We start from the raw sequence: 23,533 nt of genomic DNA, 5'->3' as shown, positions 1-23,533 counted from the left end.
GGGTGTCAGCTCCTGGGTTAGGTAACAGATACAGTGTGGTCCATTCTCTTAGAAACTCACAGTTGCACATAGGGAGGAAGACCCAAGGTAAGTGCTGTCACCCTCAAGCCCAAGATGCATGGGGAGACCCCGCCCAGCACCTACTGGAAGTAGCTAGCTACACCTTTTGCTCTAAAATCCTTGGAACTTTGATTCCTTACTTTCCCTAAATCCTTTAAATTGCTGCTCCATCCTTGACCAGCACAGCAGCTTTTTTAGGGGGGAAGGAAGGCGAGTTGTATTCTTATTTGCAAGATGGAGAAGCCGAGGCATTGAGGGAGTAAGACATGCAGTCAAGGTCAGTGTCAGAGCTGAGGTGGAGGCTTTGAGGTCAGGATTTCTAGAGTCCGAGGACACTAACCCTTCATTCCTATGCAAAGAAACCAGCCTGAGTGATAAGAGCAGACTCTGCATGATTTTAATACCTCTAGACCATGACAATTTTGCCCCTTGTCTTATGTCCCTGGATATGTTCCAATGTCTCCTGGTTTATAGTCTATGGGAACTTGAATAGAATTTGTATCCTACTGTTGTGTTAAAATGGTATAACTCTTAATTATGTTGAATTGGTTCATGGTACTTTTCAGGTCTACTGTATCCTACTTTTCTATATATTCGTTCTATTAAGTTTTGAGGGTTTGATATTGAAACTTTGACAAAAAAATCTTATTTATCTACTTAAAAATAATTGTAATATATAATAGAACTATATGCAACTTTGTTCTGCATTTTCCAAGCCTCCTCTTGTAAATGTGTTTTCATACTTTCATAATTAAAAAAAAACAAAGAAAGAAACCTGCCCGGCACAGACCACTGGCTTCCTCCAGGTCACACGGTGAATCGGTATCAAAAGTAAGACTGAATCTGATTCTCTGGGTCTGCAAGATTCCAGGGTGTGTCTGGCTAAGCCACACAGCCTTTTTAAAAAACCAGGTTCATGTTGATTGGTTTTGCTTCAAATCAAAACCAATTAGATACAAGAGTCAGAAACATTAGGCAGACGACTGCCTTCTCAAGACGCTTCAAGACCCTGCTCACCCTGACATGTGTGGATGAAACAGACCCGATTCTGGCCCGCATGCTGAGCAGACGTCCTAACAGCCTGGCACGCCGGTTGCACAGAATCAATGTTGTCAGTGTTTGTGCAAGCGTCTCTTAACGCCAGAAGCTGAGGAGGCAGGTGGATAAATTTGCAGCGGCGGGGGGAAGGAAAGCAAGCCTACCAGGTATCTGTTACTCAGAGAGAGATGAAAGAGAAATCAGCAGGCCTTTTTCAAAGCTGAGAAACAGCCTGCATCATGCGGATGGCCAGCCAGCTGGGCGACAGGAATTTCTTCCACTGTGGTTGACCAACTGGACCAGGGAAACCTCTGGGCTGCTTGTGTTAATAGGCTGTTAATGATTGATGCAGGGGTCTTTTATGTCACCCAATGAAAGGCAGAAACAAGGGGCCTGACTTTGGAGTTGATGACTAGACCAGCACTTGTTCTGTGCAAAGGCAGAATTTTAAAACATTTATGTTGGCTGAGCTTGAACCGGGCTACACAACAGCTCGTTGGAGGAATGAAACGATCTTGTCTGGTGTTCGCCTTCCTTTGTTCTTTCACTCAGACATTAAAAATACAGCAGGCTAAAAGGAGAAAATAAATTTCAAAGATCCTGCTAGATGTCAGGCGCAAAGAGGAGGCGAGATGTGGGGCGAGTTTGCTAAACAGATAAAGCAAGTGAGTAGGGATGTGGAGTAGATTCTTTGGATACAGAGACTTAACTCTGTCCTGGCTCCTTATAGCTCCCTTGGAGTATTTCTTAAGCATGGATCCAGTGGGCTTGCCTGATGCCTCAGCGGTCAAGAATCCATCTGCGATGCAGGAGACTCGGGTTCAATGCCTGGGTCAGGAAGATCCCCTGGAGTAGGAAATGGCAACCCATTATATTCTTGCCTGGGAAATCGCAGGGACAGAGAAGCTTGGTGGACCCACCAGAGAAATCGGGTTGCAAAAAGTCACTCACAACTTAGCAACTTAACAACAATAGCAACAAGTGAACCTGCCACCCCATTTCCTGGGTTAGGTTTTGTTTTTTTTTTTTACAGAGTATTCTAGTGTGCTCTAGTGAAGTAGCTATTTTCTGTGTTCTTGGCTCTGAGCATGGTGTGGCTTGGATACTTAAAAACAATAAACTTACATATTGATGTATAGTATAAATACAGAAAAGTTTTCTGGAAATCACAAATGTGCACCTTTCTGTATATTTGTTCACTAGTTGAATACACCCATGTGACCCCCACTTGAGTCAACAAACAGAACATTAGTTTGGACACATTGTCTCCAAAGAACCAAAATGATTTTTTTGGAACTCTCTTCCCATTGCAGATCAGATGTTCATATATTTGATAAATAACCAGGGTAATCATATAATTTATCTTCCCAACTGGGAAAACTTTGGGAGCGAAAATGTACCATGGGCATAAACTGGAATTGTCCTGGCTATTGTAAATAGTGCTGCAGTCGAGGTTGGGGTACATGTGTCTTTTGAGGAAGGAGGCTCAAGAGTGAGGGGATATCTGTATAATTATGGCTGATTGAGCTTGTTGGATGGCAGAGACCAAGATGACATTATAAGGCAATTTTCCTCCAGTTAAAAAACAAACAACAATAAAATGGAATTGTCCCAGGAAGTGAGAAATGTGTGTTCACCGTATCGATCACAATGGTACACATTTATGGAGCACTGTGTTCCTGAGTCTCCACTTGGTACCGCAGTGCTCCATCCTCTTTCTGCCCTTCTTTCCCTGCCCTGTGACCCAGGAAGTAGACTCTTGTGTACTGCATCTCTGCATTTCATTGCCCTTTGGCTTCAGCCAATGGGAAGACCAGCAAGAAATCGCAAGTTGGGAGGAGAAAGAAGGAGTATTTTCTCCCTCCGCTTACTGGTGCTGCATCTCTGGCCATGGCTTCCCCCTTCCATGGTTACAGCTCCTGTCCGGGTGGCCCTCGTCCAAGCCCCAGATGCTCTGGCCTCCAGTAGCACATTTCCTCCCCTTGTCTTTCAGCACTAGAAGATAGAACAGTTTTTCTCTACTGCTAGTCTTTAGGTGCCTCAGTATCCCACCGTGGTCCCCACACCTGCCCACAGCTTTGTCAGTAATTCCTTCATTGCAGCTTTCTTGTTGGAACCCTCCCAAGTGAATTCTGTTTCTTACCAGGATTCTGACTTATACACCTGCTTGCTATGAGCCACCACTTTATCCACATAAGTTTAGGATGCCTTTACAATAGTCCAGAAAGTAGTGACCATTGTTGTCCCCATTTCTTAGATAAGGAAACTGAGAACAGAGATTTAAAATCATTTACCAAGACATACAGGTAGAAAGTTGTGGAACTGAGTCTTATAGGAGTGGCTGGAATCTAGAGATAGTGGCACGGGTCTTGCTCAGAATGGCCTTCAAATTGGTGACTTTGAGGCCTCTGATCACATCCTGTAATGACCAGGTAGCTCCCAGCAGTTCATTGCAAAGCCCAAAATTCAGAGAAGAGACTCAGATAAGAAAAAGACTCAGACTGGCTTTCATTAGATAGGTAAAGCATCGACTATCTACGTTCTTGTCTTTTTGAGCTATTGCTTTAAAATTGTAAAGCAGTAAGGTCACCTGAACTGCAGCATGGGCACCTCCTGGGAATTTGTTAAAAATGCAAAATTCCAGGCCCCAGCCCAGACCTACTGGATTGGATAATCTGTAGTGGGGCCCAGCAACCTGTATGTTAAGAAACTCCCCCCACTGCCCCCAGTCCCCGCCCCGGGGATTCTGATGCCCTGGCCTTTGAGGTCCTTAGCTTCCTGCCTGAAGCTTGGCACTGTCTGGCTATCAGAGTTCCTTGGAATTTCCCAAATTCTTTCTTTGATGGGATTGAGAATAAATGAGAAGATGACATGAAAACCCCAGAACCCCTGTCTTCCTGCTTCCCCTGCGGACTTCATCTCTATTTGTGCAGCTGTTGAAATCATTGAAGCAGTTGTTCATGAATATTTCAGGGCCTCTGACAAATCCCAAGTCTGATTAATGGAACACAGAGGGAGGAACCCCAGAAATGGCTGTTCTTATAGACTGTTGCAATAGAGCTAATTATTTATTCACTGAATCCTTGCGGGGCCCCCAAATCTGGAAGGAGGAGTCCTTGATCAACACAGGGCCCATGTCTGATGAGGGGTAGAGGTTATGGCTGACCTTCTCTGAGAAGTTTCTAGAGAAATAGCGATGGCAACATTCTCAACACTGTGTTTAAGTGGGGCTACATTACTTGGTGATAAGTAACAGAAACTGAATTAAGGAGAAACAAAAGAAGTCTATTAGAAGATATATCAGTTAGGGTTCAGTCTAAGAAACAGAACCAGTAGAAGATATAATTAAGAGGCTTATTGCAAGGATTGGCTGACTAGGCAAGTCCTAAATCTGTATGATTGGCTATCAGGAAGGCAGGCTGGAACTCTCAGGCATGGGCTGGAGATATCATCCACAGGCAGAATTTCTTCTCTTCTAGAATGCCTCTATCTTATTCTTCAAGCCATTTGTCTGCTTGAATTAGTTGTGCCCAGATTATCTAGAATAATCTCCCTATGGAAAGTCAACTGATTAGGGTCCTTAATCACATCTACGAAATTCTTGCACTGTAGCACTGACATTAGTATTTGATTAAGTAACTGGAGACTATAGCCTAGCCACATGGACACATAAAACTGACCATCAGAGAAAAGCAAGGAGTTGTTCTAAGAATAAAGGAAAAGCCACACTAAAAGAATCAAGGACTACTCCAAGATCCAGGTAGCATGGAATGCTTCTTCAGGGAACCATATTAAGAAGAACTGTTCCAAATAGTTTTGACCTCATATGATTTCTCTCCCAGTCATGATTCTCGGACTAATGTGATATCTTCACTTCAGTTTCCCCATTCACCCCATACACTTGCTCTCTCTCACAGGGAGAACACTGGATACCAACAATATTGATGCATTGACTCATTTGCCCTTTCCTACAATATACACAAAATCGTTTGGATTTACCACACAGATACTCCTATGGATAAGAGATGTTTTAAATAAAATTCAAGATTTCTTTATACTTTTTTTGTTCTTAGACTACATCCCACTATATGTTAACCATTGGAATATTATGTTCAAAAGTTGCTGCAAGTACTTTGTGTGGGCGTGTGGTTATATTATCATTGTGATAGATAGTTTAGTTAATTCATTTCTGTTTGATTTCAGTGTCAGGGTTTACTTTCCAGACACTTTCAAATTTAACTCTGTTCTTTTAAGATAGTCATAAGGTTCAAATGTCAGAACCTTATTTAAAAGAGTGTATTCACTAAATTCTCCTTTCCACCCCTTCTCTTTTGCCCTTTTCCAGCTCATCATGATAGGAAACCATTTTCATTCATTTCTGGTTTATCTTTCCTCAGTTTCTTTTTACAAAAATACTATATATGTAAAAATACTATGTTCAAATTTACTATTTTGTAATATATATTTTAATATTTTAAATATGTATGATATATACAGTTTAATATATAATATTTTAATATGTAATACATATTCAAATACACTATTTTTGTAATATATATTACAAAAATACTATATATATAATTAGCATTTCCTCATGTTTCTTACACAAAAGTTATCATATTATATACATTAAATTTTTTTAAAATGTGGCAAAAAAATACATATACAAAACTTAACTATCTTAGCTGTCTTAAGTGTATAGTTCAGTACTTTAAGTCATATTCACATTGATGTGCAATGAAACTTTAGAGCTTTTTCATCTTACCAAACTAAAACTCTATATCCATTCATTTCCCTCTCCTTTCAGCCCTTGGCAACCGCCATATTAATCGTTTCTGTAAAGCAGACTAGCAGTCCTATTGAGCCAAAGGAGGGGAGACCAGTGAAGGTGATTGACTTTCAGCATCTCAGTTGTCACAGCAACAGGCAGAGTGGAAATATTATCATTATGGTGCAGATGAAGAAAAAGAGGCTTTGGGCACTAGTAGGGGAATCAGACCCAAAAAAAGGAAATAAATGAAAAAAAAAAAAATGACCAGTGGTCATAAAACCCACGAAAAGAGATAAAATGGACTGAGAGGGGAATTGGGGGAGAATCTAAGGAGGTGGCTGTTCAAAAGAAAGAGAAAGAGCTAGCAAAGAGGAGAATGGAATGGGAGAGGATCATATGAGGTGGTGGGAACAGCATGTTCAAAGGCCCTGAGGCAGGAACATGTGGGCTATGCTAGAGAAAACCCAGCAAGAGAGTTTGGGTTTTACTCTAAGCAGCTCCTTCTGTTCATCTCCTGTTTCTCATGCATATGCATGTGTGATGTTAACTCCAGTTCAGCTGTTTTGTTCTTCGGAGTAGAACGTGGAGCCATTTCTTAATTGCTCTATATTTAGCTTTGTTTAAAAATCTATAATTTAAAAACCACCAAGGGCTGGGCTGGTAATTCAGCTTCCATGGTCCATTTACTCGTTGGCCTTTGCTTCTGAGCCAGCCCACCAAGGTGACAGCGTGTGCCAATCATGATGGAAATATTTGTTAGCAGAACATCTGCTCCCTGAGAGCTGGTCTGGATCTAGTTGCCAAACCCCAGAACTAATCTCAGGACCCCTTAGTTTAGTTTCCTGCAAAGGGGGGCTGGAGAGGGACAGCAGAACAGCTGGGGCCTAGTGGAAGGGGTGGGAAACAGCATCACATATCCAGGACAAATTCATGCCTGGGTTGTGCTATTTATTTATTTTTTTGGCCTTGCCAGTGACATGTGGAATCTTAATTCCCTGTTGTTTAGTTGCTTGTCGTGTCCGACTCTTTGTGACCCCACGGATTGTAGCCCACCAGGCTCCTCTCTCCATAGGATTGTCCAGGCAAGAATACCGGAAAGGGTAGCCATTCCCTTCTTCAGGAGATCTTCCGGATCCAGGGGTCGAACCCAGGTCTCCTGCATTGCAAGCGGATTCTTTTACTGTCTAAGCCACCAAGGAAGCCCCATAGTTTTATTGTATACATTTATACAATGGCGAGTAAATAAGAGCCTACTTTAGTGTGACTGAAGTTCTGAGCTCCACAAGAAAGATGTTAGCATTGAACAGGTGATAAATAATGTATTAAAAACCAATTATTTCTTTCTTTCCTTCTAATGGCTGGTAGCTAGCCTGTTTCCCCTTGAATGTATCTATTTCCTACATGATAGCTCTCAAAAAATAATAATAAAGCTGGCCTTTCTAAAAAGAACACTGATTATGGAGGATGCTCTGTCAGATTCGTGGGGGCTGCAAAGTGTGTAGAAAGGTTATGCTGGTCAACACTCTGCAAGGTGGGTGGTTATCTATTCACATAAGACTCTCCCAGAACAATCCAGAAAGACAAGCCTCAAAGACACACTTGAAAGGTGACGGTAAGAGTGGAATGCATCAGCCAACTTGCGAGGGACACCATCACCCTGTTTCCCTAATTATGGGCCTGTTGCAAGTCTGAAGAGAGAGCTCTCTGTATAAAACACTCGAATGCAAATCAACACTGGAGCCTGCAACACCCCCCTTCTCTTCCCCTGTGCTGCCTGATCAAGATGCTTCTGTACTTCGGCAGAACCTGGAGGCGGGAATAACACTTCACATCACTAATGAACCCGCAGCCAGGCATTTCAGACTCTCATCTCCTCTGCCTGCGTCGCCCCAGTCCCTGTCCAGCCAGCTTGGGGACAGTGGAGTAGTCGCTGCTGTGCTGAGGCTTCTGGCCTCCAGGCAGCCAACCTGATTTGAAACAGAAGGAGGCAGTCTTGAGATTTGAATCCAGGACTTGCTACCTCCAACGCCCATGTTCTTTCCACTAAGAAAATCCCATGGGCTTCCAATTGTTTAGGAAAAACAAGATATGTCAGTAGCCTGGCATTCAAGGTCTCAGTTCCCCTGACCCTTCTTACATTGGCTAGCATCTCAAATCTGGCATGGACAGCCTCTGCGCTTATCATTTCTGGAATGCTCTTTGAACTACCTTGCAAATACTCTTTATCTGGAATCCTTGCCCTTCATCTCTCCTCCCTTATGCTGCTCATGGCTTAACATAAGCTCTGGGGTGCCTGTTCTCTCTTCTTCATTGTGAGGTATACAACCTGGTTCTGTGCTTGACCTTCTGCTTATCTGAATCACTCCGTCCCCATACATCACAGAGCACATTTATAGCAATATCCCATTTTCCCTATAGTTCTTGATCAACACTTGGCCTAGAAGAAGTGGGTTGGTTCTAGCCCCAGTTTTATTATTTGTAAACTCCATGATTTTCATTGGAAGGACTGATGCTGAAGCTGAAGTTCCAATACTTTGACCACCTGATGTGGAGAGCCAACTCATTGGAAAAGACCTTGGCACTGGGAAAGATTGAGGACAGGAGGAGAAGGGGACAGCAAAGCATGGGATGGTTGGATGGCATCACTGACTCAGTGAATGTGAATGTGAGCAAACTCAGGGAGATGGTGAAGGACAGGGAAGCCTGGTGTGCTGCAGTCCATGGGGTTGCAAAGAGTTGGATGCAACTGAGTGACTAAACAATAAAACTCGGTGATGTTTGGCAAGTGATAATTACTTTTCAGCCTCACTTTTCTTGTTCTGATGGAATTAGCAATCCATGGTCTTTTAACAGAGTTCTTAGAGCTGGGGACAGAGACAATAAGAAATTGGAAACCACATTTTAAACTTGTCAAGTAAGTGTATTATTATAAATATTACATGTTTTGCATTTTCCTCCACCACATTTCGCCCAGAAAATGTTCCTGTGAAAAGGAGGTCAGAGAAAGTATTTTCCCAATTTTTATAGATGGGAAAACAGGAACCTATGAAGGCTGAAGGACTGATTTAAAGAGGAAGCAGAAATACAAACTGATCCCTGAGAGGGTGTTTAACTTCCTGACTTCTGGCCTTTTTGTTAGATCACAGGTTTCTTTAAGAGCCCTCCTGTTCTTCTCAGAGAAGTAACACTTTTAATAACTCAAATTTGGAAAGCTTTTAGTGAGTGTGTACTTTGCACCAGAAAGACATTCAAAGGTTTGGACGGCTCAGGGAGCCTTCATTAGTCAGTTTCAGCCTGAGAAATTGAGCTGCGGTAAGAGGTTAGAGAGGAGCCAGGAATGGTCAGTGGTCTGCTGTACCACTCACCAGCCACATGACGCTGGGCATATTGGTTACCTGCTTTTAATCTCGGTTTCCTCATCTGTTAAAGAGTATCTCTGAAATCTTCCATATAAACTGCCCAGAGCAATGGCTCAATTACTACTATTGTTCATTTGTCAACAAATATTTGGTAAATGCCTACAGGGTTCTAGACATTGTTTTAGGTGCCGGGCCTTTGGCGGTGATTGGAACAAAGTCCCTGCCTTCACGGGGCTTCGAGTCACAATGGCAGGCAAAAAAAAAAAAAAAGAAAATCAGTGAATACAAAGATTTTTAAGTCATCAGTTAGCTTCTCCTACTGTCATTTTTACAGATTATTACATTTTTCATTTGATTTAATTGGCAGAGAATGTGAACATTTGCTGGGTCATTGACTCTAGACTTCTAGAGACTCATCCTGATTTTATGTCAGTGTTTCATTGCTGATTACTCACTGGAAAATAGCCACCCAAGAGACAGTTCTACTGTAGCCTGGAACTATTATAAAACCAGTTTAGGTCTGTGATACTAAATGGTATAAACTCAGGGTTTGCTTAAATTAGGGCTTACTAACTTAAATTACTGCTGAGGTCAGGTGAGTCATATACAAAGCGGCAGCTGGCGGGAATTGAGACACAATGCAGCTGGATCTTCTGATTTTGAGATGGGGCAATTCAGAAATTTTTCTGTGAACTTTCCTTATTTTTAGTTAGTGGCAACACACTCACCTTTAAGATGAAACCCTTGAGTTGGGCCAAGTGTGGATTAAACAAAATCCTGGAGGTCAAGTTCAGCCCGAGAACTACCAGTTTGCAAAGATCTTTGATTTACATCATTGTGTATGATTTTCAACTTTGTCCTAAACCACCTGGCCTTTGGAAGACACTGCAGTTTCCTTCCTTTTGTCAGCCTCTTTCCCCAGGGTTATCTGTGGCAGCCGTCCCTATAAATAGATTTCCTGTGCCAGACCATTGCACCACTGGAGAGGCTGGTGAGCTTGGGTAGTGGAATCCTCTCTGTGGCAGCCTGGTTTTTAGCAGGTCTTAGAGTCCATCAGGGAGAAGGCAATGGCATCGCACTCCAGTACTCTTGCCTGGAAAATCCCATGGATGGAGGAGCCTGGTAGGCTGCAGCCCATGGGGTCGCGAAGAGTCGGACACGACTGAGTGACTTCACTTTCACTTTCCACTTTCATGCATTGGAGACGGAAATGGCAACCCACTCCAGTGTTCTTGCCTGGAGAATCCCAGGGACAGGGGAGCCTGGTGGGCTGCCGTCTATGGGGTCACACAGAGTTGGACACGACTTATGCGACTTAGCAGCAGCAGCAGCAGAGTCTATCTGGGGCTTCCCAGGTGGCGCTAGTGGTAAAGAACTCACCTACCAATGCAGGAGACATAAGAGCAGCAGGTTTGATCCCTGGGTTGGGAAGATACTCCAGGGGAGGGCTTGGCAACTCACTCCAGTATTCTTGCCTGGAGAATCCCATGGACAGAGGAGCCTGGTGGGCTACAGTCCATGGGGTTGCAAAGGTCGGACACAGCTGAGGTGACTTAGCACAGTGCAGAGTCCATCTGAGTGTGAGGGAAAGAACCCAGTCCTGCTTCCCAACTTTAATAATCACTGACTGTACTTTCCATCTTTCTGGTGATGTTTGTTTTCTTTGCATATTAATATTTCCCACAGAAGAATGCTTAGATCCAAGAGGGAGCAAGCATGGGGCGTGTGTACAGACAGAGTCTTGGTCCTTCCGGCCTAATACAGATGAAACCAAACTCCTGGGGCCTCCTCTGCTTACCCCAGACATCCAGGAGACTTTAGCTCTTTGTTTTCCAAAGATTACAGGATTAAAGTTACTGGTCACCCAGTCCCAGAATATAATCAGCCGCTTGGCTGAGCTGGGCTTAATTCTGTGCCAATGGTGAGTGACTGGCAGAGAATTTGGGGACAGGCCTCTATAGGAGTGTAAGTGAGTCTTTATTCCTGCGGTCTCAGAGCTGGGGAAGGCAACTTTGAATCATAACAAGCTTTTCAAGGCTTTGGACTCTGGCCTTGGCTAAATGGAATTTGGAGGTGATGAGTTTGAATTTTGACTTGTGTTTCAAAGTAGCCATTTCAGCAAACCCACAAAACACCCTCAACTTCTATAGAAGCGGTTCTGAAAGTTTGAGTGTGCATCAGAATTACCTGGAGGGCTTGGAAACACGGGTTTCTGACCCCTCTTCTAGCTTTTGATTCAAAAGGTCTAGGATAGAACCCAAGAAACTTGCATTTCTGGCAAATATCGAGGTGATGCTAAGGGTGCTGGTGCAGGGATCACACTTGGAGAACCAGGACTTTAAGGAATCGGCAAACAGGTGTCTAAACAATCAGGAGATTCTTCCCTCCTCAAATTCCTGCTGGTCTCACTGTTTAGAGGCTGCCAGTCCTAGTGGAAATCGAGTCGAAAAATCTGGGTTCCAGCTCTGACACTGTGTTATTAGTTCTGTAGCCTTGGGCAAGACATTTACCTTCTCTAAATTCGTTTTCCCACCTGGAAACTGAAAATAGTAATTCCAGCCATGCTTTCTTCACAGGGGCATGGGGAGATGCCAATGACCTTGGGGGTGCATATGCTCAAGACCCTTCATGCAGGCGTGAGGGACTCTTACTGACAGTGTGGGGCCTTCGGGATTATTAGTTTTACAGTCTGTCCTTTGCTTTTCACTCTGGGGAGTCCTCAGTTGTAAGACTATTTTAAAGTGAAGGACTTTCCGAATTTAAAATATTATTTTCAGGAAGAATGAATCCTTTCTGAGAGAAAACAGTGTAACTTCTTTTCTTTTCAAGAATGCCTTCCAACTTGAGAAATGGGTCCTCTTAGTGGACTGGGAGAAACCCTCAAAATAATGGCAACTTATGGATGTTCCAAACAGACAGTGTTCCTGTTCATGTTGGGGATTCGTTTTAAAGATTTGTAAGGAAGTGTTAGTCACTCAGTTGTCTCTGACTCTTTGTGACCCCATGGACTGCAGCCACCAGGTTCCTCTGTCCATGGGATTCTCCAGGCAAGAGTCCTGGAGTGGGTTGCCATTTCGTTCTCCAGGGGATCTACCCAACCCAGGGATTGAATCTGGGTCTCCTGTATCGCAGGCAGATTCTTTACTGTCTATGCCATCAGGGAAGCCCCAAAGCCATGTCCGACAAGAATGGGATATGGAATGTGCAGAAACCAATGCAATATTGTAAAGCAATTATCCTCCAATTAAAAAAAGAAGAAAAAGAAAAAAAGATTGCTGACTTGAAAAATAATTTAGAATCAAGGAAGAGCTTAAACAGGCCAAGATAATAAGTGGATCGATCTTAATAAGCTGGAGAGCAGCATGGGGTCTTTTCAAAATATGTGCCCAGAACAATCTCAAGACTTTTTCCCCGGCCCAGTGGATAGGAACTCTCCCACAGTCCAGTCTTGATTTCTCTCCTGATGATAAACAACTGTCTTTCACTTGGCCCAGCCCACATTCATACTGGGCAAAACAAGAATGTTTTCTCTTATATTGCCCAGGCCTTTTTTTTTTTTTTTTGCAATATCAAACCTAAATCCTGTGCTGAGTTGGCAGTTGACTGTCTAGCCATCATGTGGCAAGGGCTACAGATGAAGAGGGCAACCTGGGGCTGAGAGATAAGATGAACATCCCACCTTCCCTGCTCCTTAGCACGAAATCCAAGCATCTTCCAAAGAAAGGCTAGACAGAGCTTGTGATGCCGTTTTAAGCTTTCATCCAGTTTGTTCCTTAACTGGCCAATAGTATGTGCCTATAGATGATCCAAAAGAAATCTAGAGCCAAATGGATTATAAGTTTAATGTCACCCCTCAGCTCTCTGCTGTGAAGTGGGCGATTTCATTAAAGCAAAGAGAGAAAGAAAGTGAGATGACCCCTGCTCTGTGTCCCCCTGCAATCACCGAGTCCCATATCCATGTTAGCTGCTCTTTGAATCAAGCATTAGTGGTGTAGGGACTTGCCTGGTGGCCCAGTGGTTAGGACTTCTAATGCAGTGGGTGCAGATTTGATCCCTGGTTGGAGAGCTAAGATTCCATATGCCTCCTGGTCAAAAAAACAAAACATAAAGCAAAAGCAGTATTTTGAAAAATTCAGTAAAGACATTAAAAATGGTCCACATTAAAAAAAAAAAAAAAGATTAGTGGTGTGATGTTCTGCATTCAGAGTGAGCCCAAGCTCAACTTCCATCGAAGTTGAGGCAGAAAGGATGGAGTTGGAAAAATGAAATCATGGCATGTTCTAGTCAAAATAATGTTTAAGGACCATCAGGCCCAACTTCCTTATTTTACAGATGGGGAAACTGAGGTCCATAAGTGGGAAAGGACATGTCCAAGTCACCTGGGTTCTAGTAAAGGAATTACAGAACTAAAAGTCAAAATTGGAAGGGCTTGAAGGTCATCCAAATTCCCAGGTGGCGCCAGTGATAAGGAACCCACCTTTCAATGCAGGAGACATGAGAGACGTGGGTTTGATCCCTGGGTTGGGAAGATCCCTTAGAGGAAGGCATGGCAATCCACTCCAGTATTCTTGCCTGGAAAATCCCATAGACAAAGAAGCCTGGTGGGCTACAGTCAATAGGGTCAACAGAGTCGGACACGACTAAAGTGACTAAGCACCGCACACACAACCTATCTACCCCTTCAGTGAGTACCCATCAGGAGACAGAATTCCCCTCTGGAATACCTTCTGTGACAGAGAACTCATTGCTTTCAGGGCCAGCTCATTACTTTCTCCCATAGCTGGGAGCTTTAGAAAATCAGTGTTTTCTTTCTGTATTCCCGTGGTTTATTTTTATCCTTGGGGACATGAGATTAAATCCCAGTCTTTCCTTTAATTGCCATTCCTGTGGATATTTGAGGTCATCTGTCATGTTTTCTATAAATTTTTTTTTTTTTGCCTACAACAAGCGTCTCTTTATGCCTCCTGTGATTCACTGTCCAGGCTTCTCACCACCCAAACACTCTGCCCACATTTACCTGAATCCCTTTTGAATGTATGATGCCTCAAATTGAATGCAATCTTCCTGTGTCTAATTTGTTCTGAAGACTTAGTATCTATTAATTCATCCTAAGATCATATAGCCTGGAGGAGGGCATGGAACCCCGCTCCAGTATTCTTGCCTGGAGAATCCCATGGACACAGAGGAGACTGGCAGGCAACAGTCCGTGGGGTCGCACAGAGTGAGACACAGCTGAAGTGACTTTGCATGCAGGCATGCAAGATCATATTGATTGCATTCAGAATAAACCATTCAGGGTTCCTTTGGTTGTAAATGATGAAAATTAAATTCTAAGTAGCTTAAGTAAAAGTGGGAATTTAATGGAGATGAGTGGGTCCAGGGGCTCAAGCAACATTTGTCTGAGGTAGGTATCTCTGTATTTTCTCAGCTTTGCAATTGTTGGCTCCATGGCTAGGAAAGATAAATGCCCGCCAGGCTCTCTCTTAGTCCGTTGGGGCTGTTATAACAAAATGCCACAGGCCAGGCAGTTCATAAATAACTCTCACAGTTCTGAAGGCTCTAAGTCCTTCATCAGAGTGCCAGCATGCTTGGGTGAGGGGATCTCTTCCAGGTCACAGACTTTCCATTGTGTCCTCATATGGTGGAAGGGGCTAGAGACCTCTTCAGAGCCTCTTTATAGAATGTTAATCCCATTCATGAGGGCTCCACCCTCATGGCTTAAACATCTCCCAAAGGCCCCACCTCCTAATACCACCATCTGTCAGGGTTTGGATTCCAACATAGGAATTTTGGGAGAACACATTCAGACCACAGCATAGACCAGGTTTAAATGTTCAAAGTTCCTGGTACATGGGAATAAAAGAGAGTGAGCCTCTGTATTAGTCTGCAAGAGCTGCTGTCCCAAAGTCCCACAAATGGAGTGGCTTAAACAACAGAAATTGTTTCCCAGTTCTGAAGACTAGAAGTCTGAGATCAAAATGTCGCCAGGGTTGGTTTTTCTTCTCAGAGCTGTGAGAAGAATCTGCTCAATGCCTCTCCCCTGGCTTCTGCTGGTTTGCTGGAAGTATTTGGTGCTCTCTAGCTTTGTAAAGGCATTACCCCAACTTCTTCATCTTTACATGGCCCTCCCCTATGTGTGAGCCGGTGTCTGAATTTCCTCTTTTTATAAAGATGCTTGTCACAGTGTATTAGGAGTCCAGCTGACTCCAGTAAGACTTCATTGTAACTAATCACATCTGCAATGATCCTATGGCCCAATAACATGAGATTGTCAGGTATTTAGAGTTAGGACTTCACCATACGCGTTTTGGGGAGGAAACACAATTCAAATCATAACAGCCTCTTTCGCAATAATACTGCCAAGAACACCCAAGGCTGCATTTATTTCGTGGGTTCTAGTGAACCACACACCCATCCCTGAACTGATTAATCACAGTGATGCTGGGACAGAGACACGTCTTCTCCTGGAGCCCCTGGTGAAGTCAGCACAACCCAGACCACAGGGACTGGGAGTAGGGAAGGGGAGGGTCTCGAGGAAAATGAAGGTGCCCATAGAAGAGGCAGTAATGGATGTTGCACGCACAAAACCTAGACATTTACTACACAAGGGCAACTGAGCAAATCAGAACCCCAGGCCCAGCACGTGGGCAACAGCTGAGGCTATAGAAATAGGCCACTCCAAGAATGCACTTGACTCCCTTTAAAAAGAAATGGTGTGTGTGTTGTCATGAATCAATCCAGAAAGTTGGGCTGCCAGACATTTCAGTTCTTACGAGGCCTCACGGAAGCCACTTCAGCTCTTGGTAGTTTTGTGTTTTGCATTCATTTCTTTTCATATCGGAAGATTAAAACAATAGCTTCTGGTTATCATCCCACATATTATTGATTAAAATCCTTGCCCGAAGACCTTCCATCTCACTTTTCAGCGTGGCATGATTTACTTTTCTTTTTACTCCCTGTAACAGATGATTAATGCTGATCTCTGGAGTCCCGGTGAGATGAAGCTGGGTGTCAGGTACGATTTGTCAGCTTGGAAGTATAGATTATTTTATGTTTCTCGAACTTTGTGGCCAAGGGAACACAGCTCTTGATGGTTAAATCCATCCACACTTTCCCCCTGGGCTATGAAATGCCAGAAACATTAAATAGCCCACTTAATACATAACCTCATTCTGTATGCTTGACTATTTTGTTTTTAATTTTTCTTCCCTTTCCCGGCTGCTCACATGAAATGGGATCAAAGAAAAAAATTATCCTCACTGGATTTTGTTAAAATATTAATAGGTTAGGGTTGACTGGCTAAATTGAATATCTTTGCTGATCTCACTTGCATGTTTAACTTGTGCTTAGGAAAATATGTTTCCTAGGTGATAACCTTTTATGTACCAGCCTGACTTCATTGAAATGCATAGAGATAAAAATATGTCACGCTCAGCGGCTGTGCTATTCTTGTGTGGCACTGTGATTATTCAGATGGTAATTGACCCCCACCTGTAGACAGCTCCGATTCTGTAGTCAATCATTTCATTTGATGTTAAAATATGTGAAAGTACAATTATATAATTTACATTACAAATCATGCTGAATGCCAGGGGTCCCTGAACCGCTGACAAATGCAAAGAAATCGGGGTTGGGGGAGAGGCCTCTGGTCAATAAATGAAGTGAATTACACCAGGCGAAGGGTTCACTTTTCTTATTTGTGTTCATAACAAGAGCTTTTGTGCATGTGTCATTGAAAGAGTAGCTATGGCCTTCTCTCTGAAACCGTAAATGGCAACGTTTCAGATGCCTTTCTAAGGATGTCTCCCCTTTCTCTGGCTAAGAATCACTCCTCCCATTAGTTAGAGAAGTGAGGGCTTGTTCAGGCCAGAAGGGAAAGCAGAGAATCTAATAAAGGGAAGAGGGCGTCAGGTCTGGGAGGTTGTAGTGCCTACTTGATGCCAAACCCAACACAGGTGTGAGTGGTAGATGTAAATTACGCTTGCCCATTTCCAAACTTCAGATCTCGACCATCAAACTTGAAGCGTACTAATATTATTGAGTCAAAGTTATTATTTATCTAATATTCAATATGTTCTCTGGCATTGGGATAAATGTTTTATATAGGTTATCTGGATAACCCTCCCAACCCCATCATATGACTTGGGTCTGCAGTATCCTTTTCAGATGAAGAGAGTGGGCACAGAAGGGTTCCCGGGGTTGCCCAGGGCCATTTAGTTAGAAAGTAAAAAGCAAGTGGTGGCAGAGCCTGGGCTGGTGACCACCCTCCTACTCTAGATCAGGCATCAAATGTTTATGGTTACCATGCAGGACGGGAAAGGGGCATAGGACACAGTTTCTGCCTCAGTGGAGCTTTTGGGAAAGCAGGTGGGTTGGGGTGGGAGTGGGCATCCTTGGTGAGGGTGGTCCAGGTAGAGAACTCACCAGTGAGAAGGTTCCGATGGAGATGGACTAGGCACTGATGTGCAGGGGAGGGCAGTCTCCAGTCTTGCTTCCGCTATCGTAGGTCAGGGGAGGCTGCATGATTATGTCTTCTGTGAATGCGTAATATTTCCTGCATTGGAGCCATCCAAAGGCACACTCTTGCTCTTCCTTCCACCACGTTCCAAAGCAGCTGGGCTGAGGGATCCCCGGGGCCTCTAGCTTCCAGAGTGGGTGCATACTGGTCTGTTGCACAGGAGCGAAAAAGCTTCACTGCCCGCAAAGTGATTTTGGGCACCGAGAGCTGGGTTGGTTTCCGATGTGGACACCTGATCCTTGAAATGTGCTGGGAATCCTGCCCTATTGGCTACAAACAGCAGGTCTGCTGGCAGCGCCTCTCACAGGGGTGGGAGCCAGCCACATCTCCCAGCAGCCCTCGGGAAGAACACATCCCAGACAACATCACCTGGAGCAGATGCCGGTCATCAGACATCAATCGCTTCCATGATGCTTATATTCCACCCTCCTATCTCTTAGTCACTTAGCATAATCATTGAGAGCCCAGCCTGGAGATAGATGCCTGGGTTCCAATCCTGGCTCTGTCATCTGCTGGCTGGGAGCCCTGCATAAGTTAACCTCTGTTTGCCTCTGTTTCCCTATCTATAAATGAAGTGAAAAATAGAACCCGCCTTATAGAGTTGTTCTGAGTTAAAATGCCAAGCACTTAGAACAATGCCTGATGCACAGTAAGAGAATATATGCGTGCGTGCTAAGTCACTTCAGTCGTGTCTGACTCTTTGCAACTCCATGGACTGTAGCCCGCCAGGCTTCTCTGTCCATGGCAAGAATACTGGAGTGAATTGCCATGCCCACCTCCAGGGAATCTTCCTGACCCAGGGATCGAACCCAAGTCTCCGGAATCTCCTGCATTGGCAGAAGTATTCTTTATCACCAGTGCCACCTGGGAACTCCAAATGTTAAATAAAATTTCTTTTGTTCTTAAATAAGGATTATCTTTTTTGCCAAACTATATATGTGAGCTAAATATATTTCTAATAAACTTAAAACATACACATAACTACAAAATATTATTTTAAAATCTGTTTATGGACTCCCAGTGGTCTGGGCACTGTACTTTGTGAATCCCCAGAGAGTCAAGTTCAAAATCCTGGGCCTGGCATTTTAAGTACCACCCAGAATTGTCCCCCACTCACCTTTGTATCACTGTCTTCCCTAACAACTCACTATATACCTTGTGCTCTGTCAGTTTTTATACTTGAAAAGCACAAAGTCATTTCATTATTTTATCAAGAGGCAATATAGCTTAATGGTTAAGCACTAAGCTCTGCTGTAAATGACGGGTTTGAATTCCAGCTCTGGGCCATCTTTACTGAGTAATATCCATTATTCATCCTGTGCCCCAGCTTATACATCTATAAAATAGGAATATAAATAGACTCTACCTCCTTAGAGAGATTCAGAGAATTAAATGAGTTAATTCAAGAAAGTACTTAGTACAGGGTGTGGCTAAAGTGAGTGCTCGTGAAATGTAAGCTAAGCTAGTTGTTGGTATTTTGGTCCCATTTTAATGTCACATACGAGTCCTTAAGCCTGCATGATGAATGGCCCAAGGGATGAAGCATGGACTTCTTTACCCAGGCTCTGGGGCAAGTATTTGAGGAGTTTGAAGCCCTTCTCCTCAACTGAAAACTGCCCAGCTGGGGGTGGGGAGAGCTGACCAGGGAATGAGACGGCCATTCCTCCATTCAATCAGAAACCCCAGCCACAGAAATCACCCACTTGGTGAACGAGCCAGACGTCCTGGCCAGGGAAAATTTCCCAGGCACTTTCTGGTGGCTCATTTTGAAAGTGAATTGAGACATTATTTTTAATTAAAGTGGCAATTCGCCCTCATGAGTTTTCCGTCCCTTGATGCTTAAATGGTGGCCTCTGTTTTGTCCCCTCCTTGCCTTCTCTTTCTCCTTTTAATTTCAAGCCCATCAGAAGGCCAGTTTACTAAATTGGTTTTAATGGAAATTTAGCCAACACGAATAATAATGAAATGTAAAATTATTCCTTAGTTAATGAACAGCCAGTGGCTTTGGGGTTAATCGTTTGCTTCTGGTGTCAGCTTATTTATATTGAAATAGAATTGTAATAGGATTCCAAGCTAAAACTGTTTCATCTTCTTGATCATCACTTACCTTAGGGTTTATTCTTTATCATTTGTCATTGTTTAGTAATCGCTCTCACTTTGGACCTACTTGTGAATTAATTAATTACCTAGTTAAACTTGGGTGATTTTTTTTTCTTTAAAAGAAATCATGTCTTATTTTACCTTAGCAATATGTTTTTATTCCAAAGCTCTCCATACACATGGAAACATCTTCTCCATTGATTTTTACATCAACTGATCATCTTGACCAGCCAGGTATCAAGGGGTTGTCCCTTTATCAGCCATGGCTGATCCCCTCAGTGTCCTCCAGACAGAGCTCGAAGGGGCAGGCAGCAGAGACACGGTCCATTTCTGGAAATTAATTTTCCTTCTCTAGGACTCAGTGATCCCATTTAAAAAGGTGAGTTTTGATCACTAGATCAATGCTTTTTAAACCTGTGGAGGTTATTCTAAAGTTACTGCTGCGGGATATTGATGCCCCGGGGATCAGGTACTCACTTGGAAGAAAACTGTTCATTCAAGAAGTTCTCTCTTTTAAAGATAGATTTTTCTTAGTGAGTTTTTATTTGGAAAACTAAAAGAGAGGGAGGTAAGGATTACACTATCTAAATAAAAAAAAAGTTTAGACTAGTGATTGGGTTTAGGGTCCCCAGATTTGGCCACATCAAAATCACTCAGGCTTTTGAAATACAACCGAAGCACAGGCAACAAAAGAAAAAAATAGAAAAATTGGACTATCTAGGTTAAATATTTCTATGCATCAAGACACCATCAACAGAGTGAAGCAGCAGCCTATGGAATAGGACTGCAGATAATATATCTGATAAAGGATTTTTCATTTGAGTAAAATTGCTTTAGAATGTAGTGTTAGTTTCTGCTGCACAATGAAGCAAATCAGTCATATGTAAAGATATATATCTCCCTCTTGGACCTCCCTCCCACACACACCCTATCCCACCCACCTAGGTTATCAAAGAGCATTGGCTGAGCTTCCTGTGCTTTATAGCAGGTTCCCACTAGCTATCTACTTTACACATCGTAGTGTGTGTGTGTGTGTGTGTGTGTGTGTATAGCATATACACCAATTTGTCCCACCCTCTCCTTCCCCCATGTAGCCACAGGTCCATTCTCTACCTGATAAGGGATTAATATCCAGAATACACAAAGAACTCTCACAACTCAACAACAAAAAATGAACATGGATTCAAAAATGGACAAAAAACCTTGAATACATATTTCTCCAAAGCAGATATACAACTAGTCAAAGAAGCACATGGAAAGGTGCTCACCATCCCTAATTGCTGGGAAAATACAAATCCAAACTACAGTGAGATGCCACTTCATATCTACATACCTAGCTCTAAGGATGACTGTGAAGATTAAATGACACAACTTGTGGAAAGTATTTAGCACAGTGATACTTCAATAAATTATTGATATATCAGTTAGCTCTCCTGACACATATTGAGCACCTGCTGTGTGCCAAGTAAAGTATGAGGTGCTTTATGAAATACAGACCATGATATAACAATGACTTTGCAAGAGGGTTGAGAAAAAAGTTAAATGGTACTAAAAACTTAAAATGTTTAAGTTGGCTTCTGATGACAGGTATTTGTATCAGGCTGTTCTTCATTTTTCCTCATGTAGAAAAAGCAGAATATTAAAACCAAAGCAAACAAAACAACCTTAATTTTCAATCTTTAAAGCTGCCTTATTTCTAAAATGCCTGGATGTAGAGTTAGCACCTGCCATTCTGGATGAGGCCAGCTCCTGTTACACCATCTGGAATTCACTAGAAGGTCAAATCAAGATACTTTACCCAGGCCCTTCCTGCAAAGCAGAATTAGGTTAGACTATCCCAGCAGAAGTCTGGACCAGCACAGCAAAGCTGCCCAGTGTTATGAGCTATAATGCCACAACCTGAAGGCGCCTCTGGTGTCTGCCTCACGCATTGCATCCTCTAGCCAGGCACTCTGAGACCCAACAGAGGAAGGGCCTCAGAACCACTCAGGCTTTCGGGCATGGAAGGGGGTGCACACGGGACATTCAAATTGTCTGTTGGTCTGTCTTGTACTGTCTGCTACTGAGCATATATTTCCCTGTGGGGCCTCTGCCTCCCCCATCACCTGACCTTCCACCCACAGCTTACTTTTCCTTAGTCCTGTTCCTTGTAATTGTTAAAAATGATTAAAGAAGACCATGTGGGTGATACAAACTTGAATACTCCACAAAGCAGGCATTTTCTGTCCCCAAGGGTCCAGAAAACTGCAGAATGGGGTGGGAGGCACGGAGATTTCATTGGGTAAAGAATAAAGAACAATGAAGAGACAGAAAATGGATAAGGAACAGTAAGTAAGTACAGAGCCCAGAGCTGGCGTCTGGGGACTGGCTGACTGGACAGGCTGTGTTTCAGGAGAGTCATTTACAGGAACACGGAACTTGTCTGAGTTTTGGTTTGCTGACCTTGCACCCTGGGCAGGAGAAGCTCCACATTGAGTCTAGGAAGTTATTTCAACACAACCCTTGCTCTTTCAGCATCACAGTGAAGGGTGAACTGTTTGCAGCATGGTGGTAGACGGGTTGGAAGACTTTTTCAGGCTGCAGATCTGTGATTTCTCAAGTGGCCCCATGTAGGGACCCTCTGCCTTCTCCCACAATGCCCTGCTTCAAACATGGCAGTCCCTGAGTCTGTCAACGCCTGTGGAACTGGATGGTCCAAAGGTGCTCAAGCGAGTTAACCAAACTTACCAGGTTCAGTATTCCCTGCTGTCCAAAAGTACGACATTTTCATGAAACCTTTCATAAGCTGAAATGATGTCAAGTGAAGCAACAATACCCCTTGACACATCTTGCCAACAGATGCATAAAATCAATGGAGATAAAGCACAGATACTCACAGACGTAGTCCAAAGCCATGGTGGCCTGATGCTGCGATGCTGAGTGTACTGCTTGAGAAGGACCCTGGTGGAATTACTTTCACTGATTCAGGTGCCTCCATACTGGCTTCTGCAAAACAAACACTGAACACTATTTTCCCATTTTTGTCTTTTTTTCCTAAAGGCAAAAACTCTCTTTGGATTTCTTTCAGTTAGTGAAGCAAGTACTAATGTAGGTCTTTCCTAAAAGTGAAGAGGCTTTAAGTGAACTTTCAAGTAGTGTACCTGTACTCAATATGAGCCTGCTTTCATAAAGGGTGGAATCCCTGAGCCCTTCCTTTGGGAATTCTAATTCAGTGGATTCCAAATGGAAACTGGGAATCTGAATGTTTAACAGCAGTCAGGTGATGTTAGGATTTATCCAGTTAAGTCATTATTTCCTGCCTTTCCTTCCTCCATGAGCTTGCAGATAAGAAAATCGAGTCTCAGAGATAAGAAATAATATTTTCAAGTGTGGAAAAAAGAGTTCTAGAGGCTACCTACCTTTTTAAAAATAATTCATCTTTGTCCTCAAAAGCCTGGAGGAGGAAGACCCTAAAAGGATAACTGTTCCTTTGTTGTTCACAACCTTGACTGTGGAGCAGCTCTTTCTCGTCTCACCTTCAGGATAATCATTGTCATCTTCCTTTGGATATGACTTCAGAGTCACCCCACCAGTGAGTCCTCTATAAAAACACCCCCGTGTCAGTTCACAGAGAGGAGTCACAATGTGCCCGGGAACATCTCTCTCCTAAAATTATAAAAGAAAAACATCAGCCTCTAAATATATCAA

General features: G+C 43.2%; 2 long non-coding RNA genes across 5 annotated transcripts in view; one reads left to right on the top strand and one right to left on the bottom strand.

Annotated features, from left to right (window-relative positions):
• The window catches only part of LOC122691723, a 134,459-nt gene that overhangs the window by 52,991 nt on the left and 57,935 nt on the right, over positions 1 to 23,533 (top strand). For 2 of the 4 annotated variants that reach the window (XR_006340492.1, XR_006340491.1), the window contains exon 2: positions 16,194 to 16,243. The exons of the other annotated variants lie outside the window; for them this stretch is intronic. This is a non-coding gene — a long non-coding RNA (uncharacterized LOC122691723). The remainder of the gene's footprint in view (positions 1 to 16,193; positions 16,244 to 23,533) is intronic. 4 annotated transcript variants of the gene reach the window in all.
• On the bottom strand, positions 1,741 to 23,366 carry LOC122691724. The gene is made up of 4 exons (XR_006340494.1): positions 23,245 to 23,366; positions 22,723 to 22,831; positions 2,970 to 3,093; positions 1,741 to 1,944 (listed from the first exon to the last, which is right to left on the bottom strand). It is a non-coding gene; the product is annotated as an uncharacterized LOC122691724 (long non-coding RNA).

The sequence above is a fragment of the Cervus elaphus genome, chromosome 4 (genome assembly GCF_910594005.1).
Source record: "Cervus elaphus chromosome 4, mCerEla1.1, whole genome shotgun sequence".
Classification (NCBI taxonomy): domain Eukaryota; kingdom Metazoa; phylum Chordata; class Mammalia; order Artiodactyla; family Cervidae; genus Cervus; species Cervus elaphus.
The sequence above is the reverse complement of the archived record's forward strand: the minus strand, read 5'-3'. Positions and strand labels throughout refer to the sequence as shown.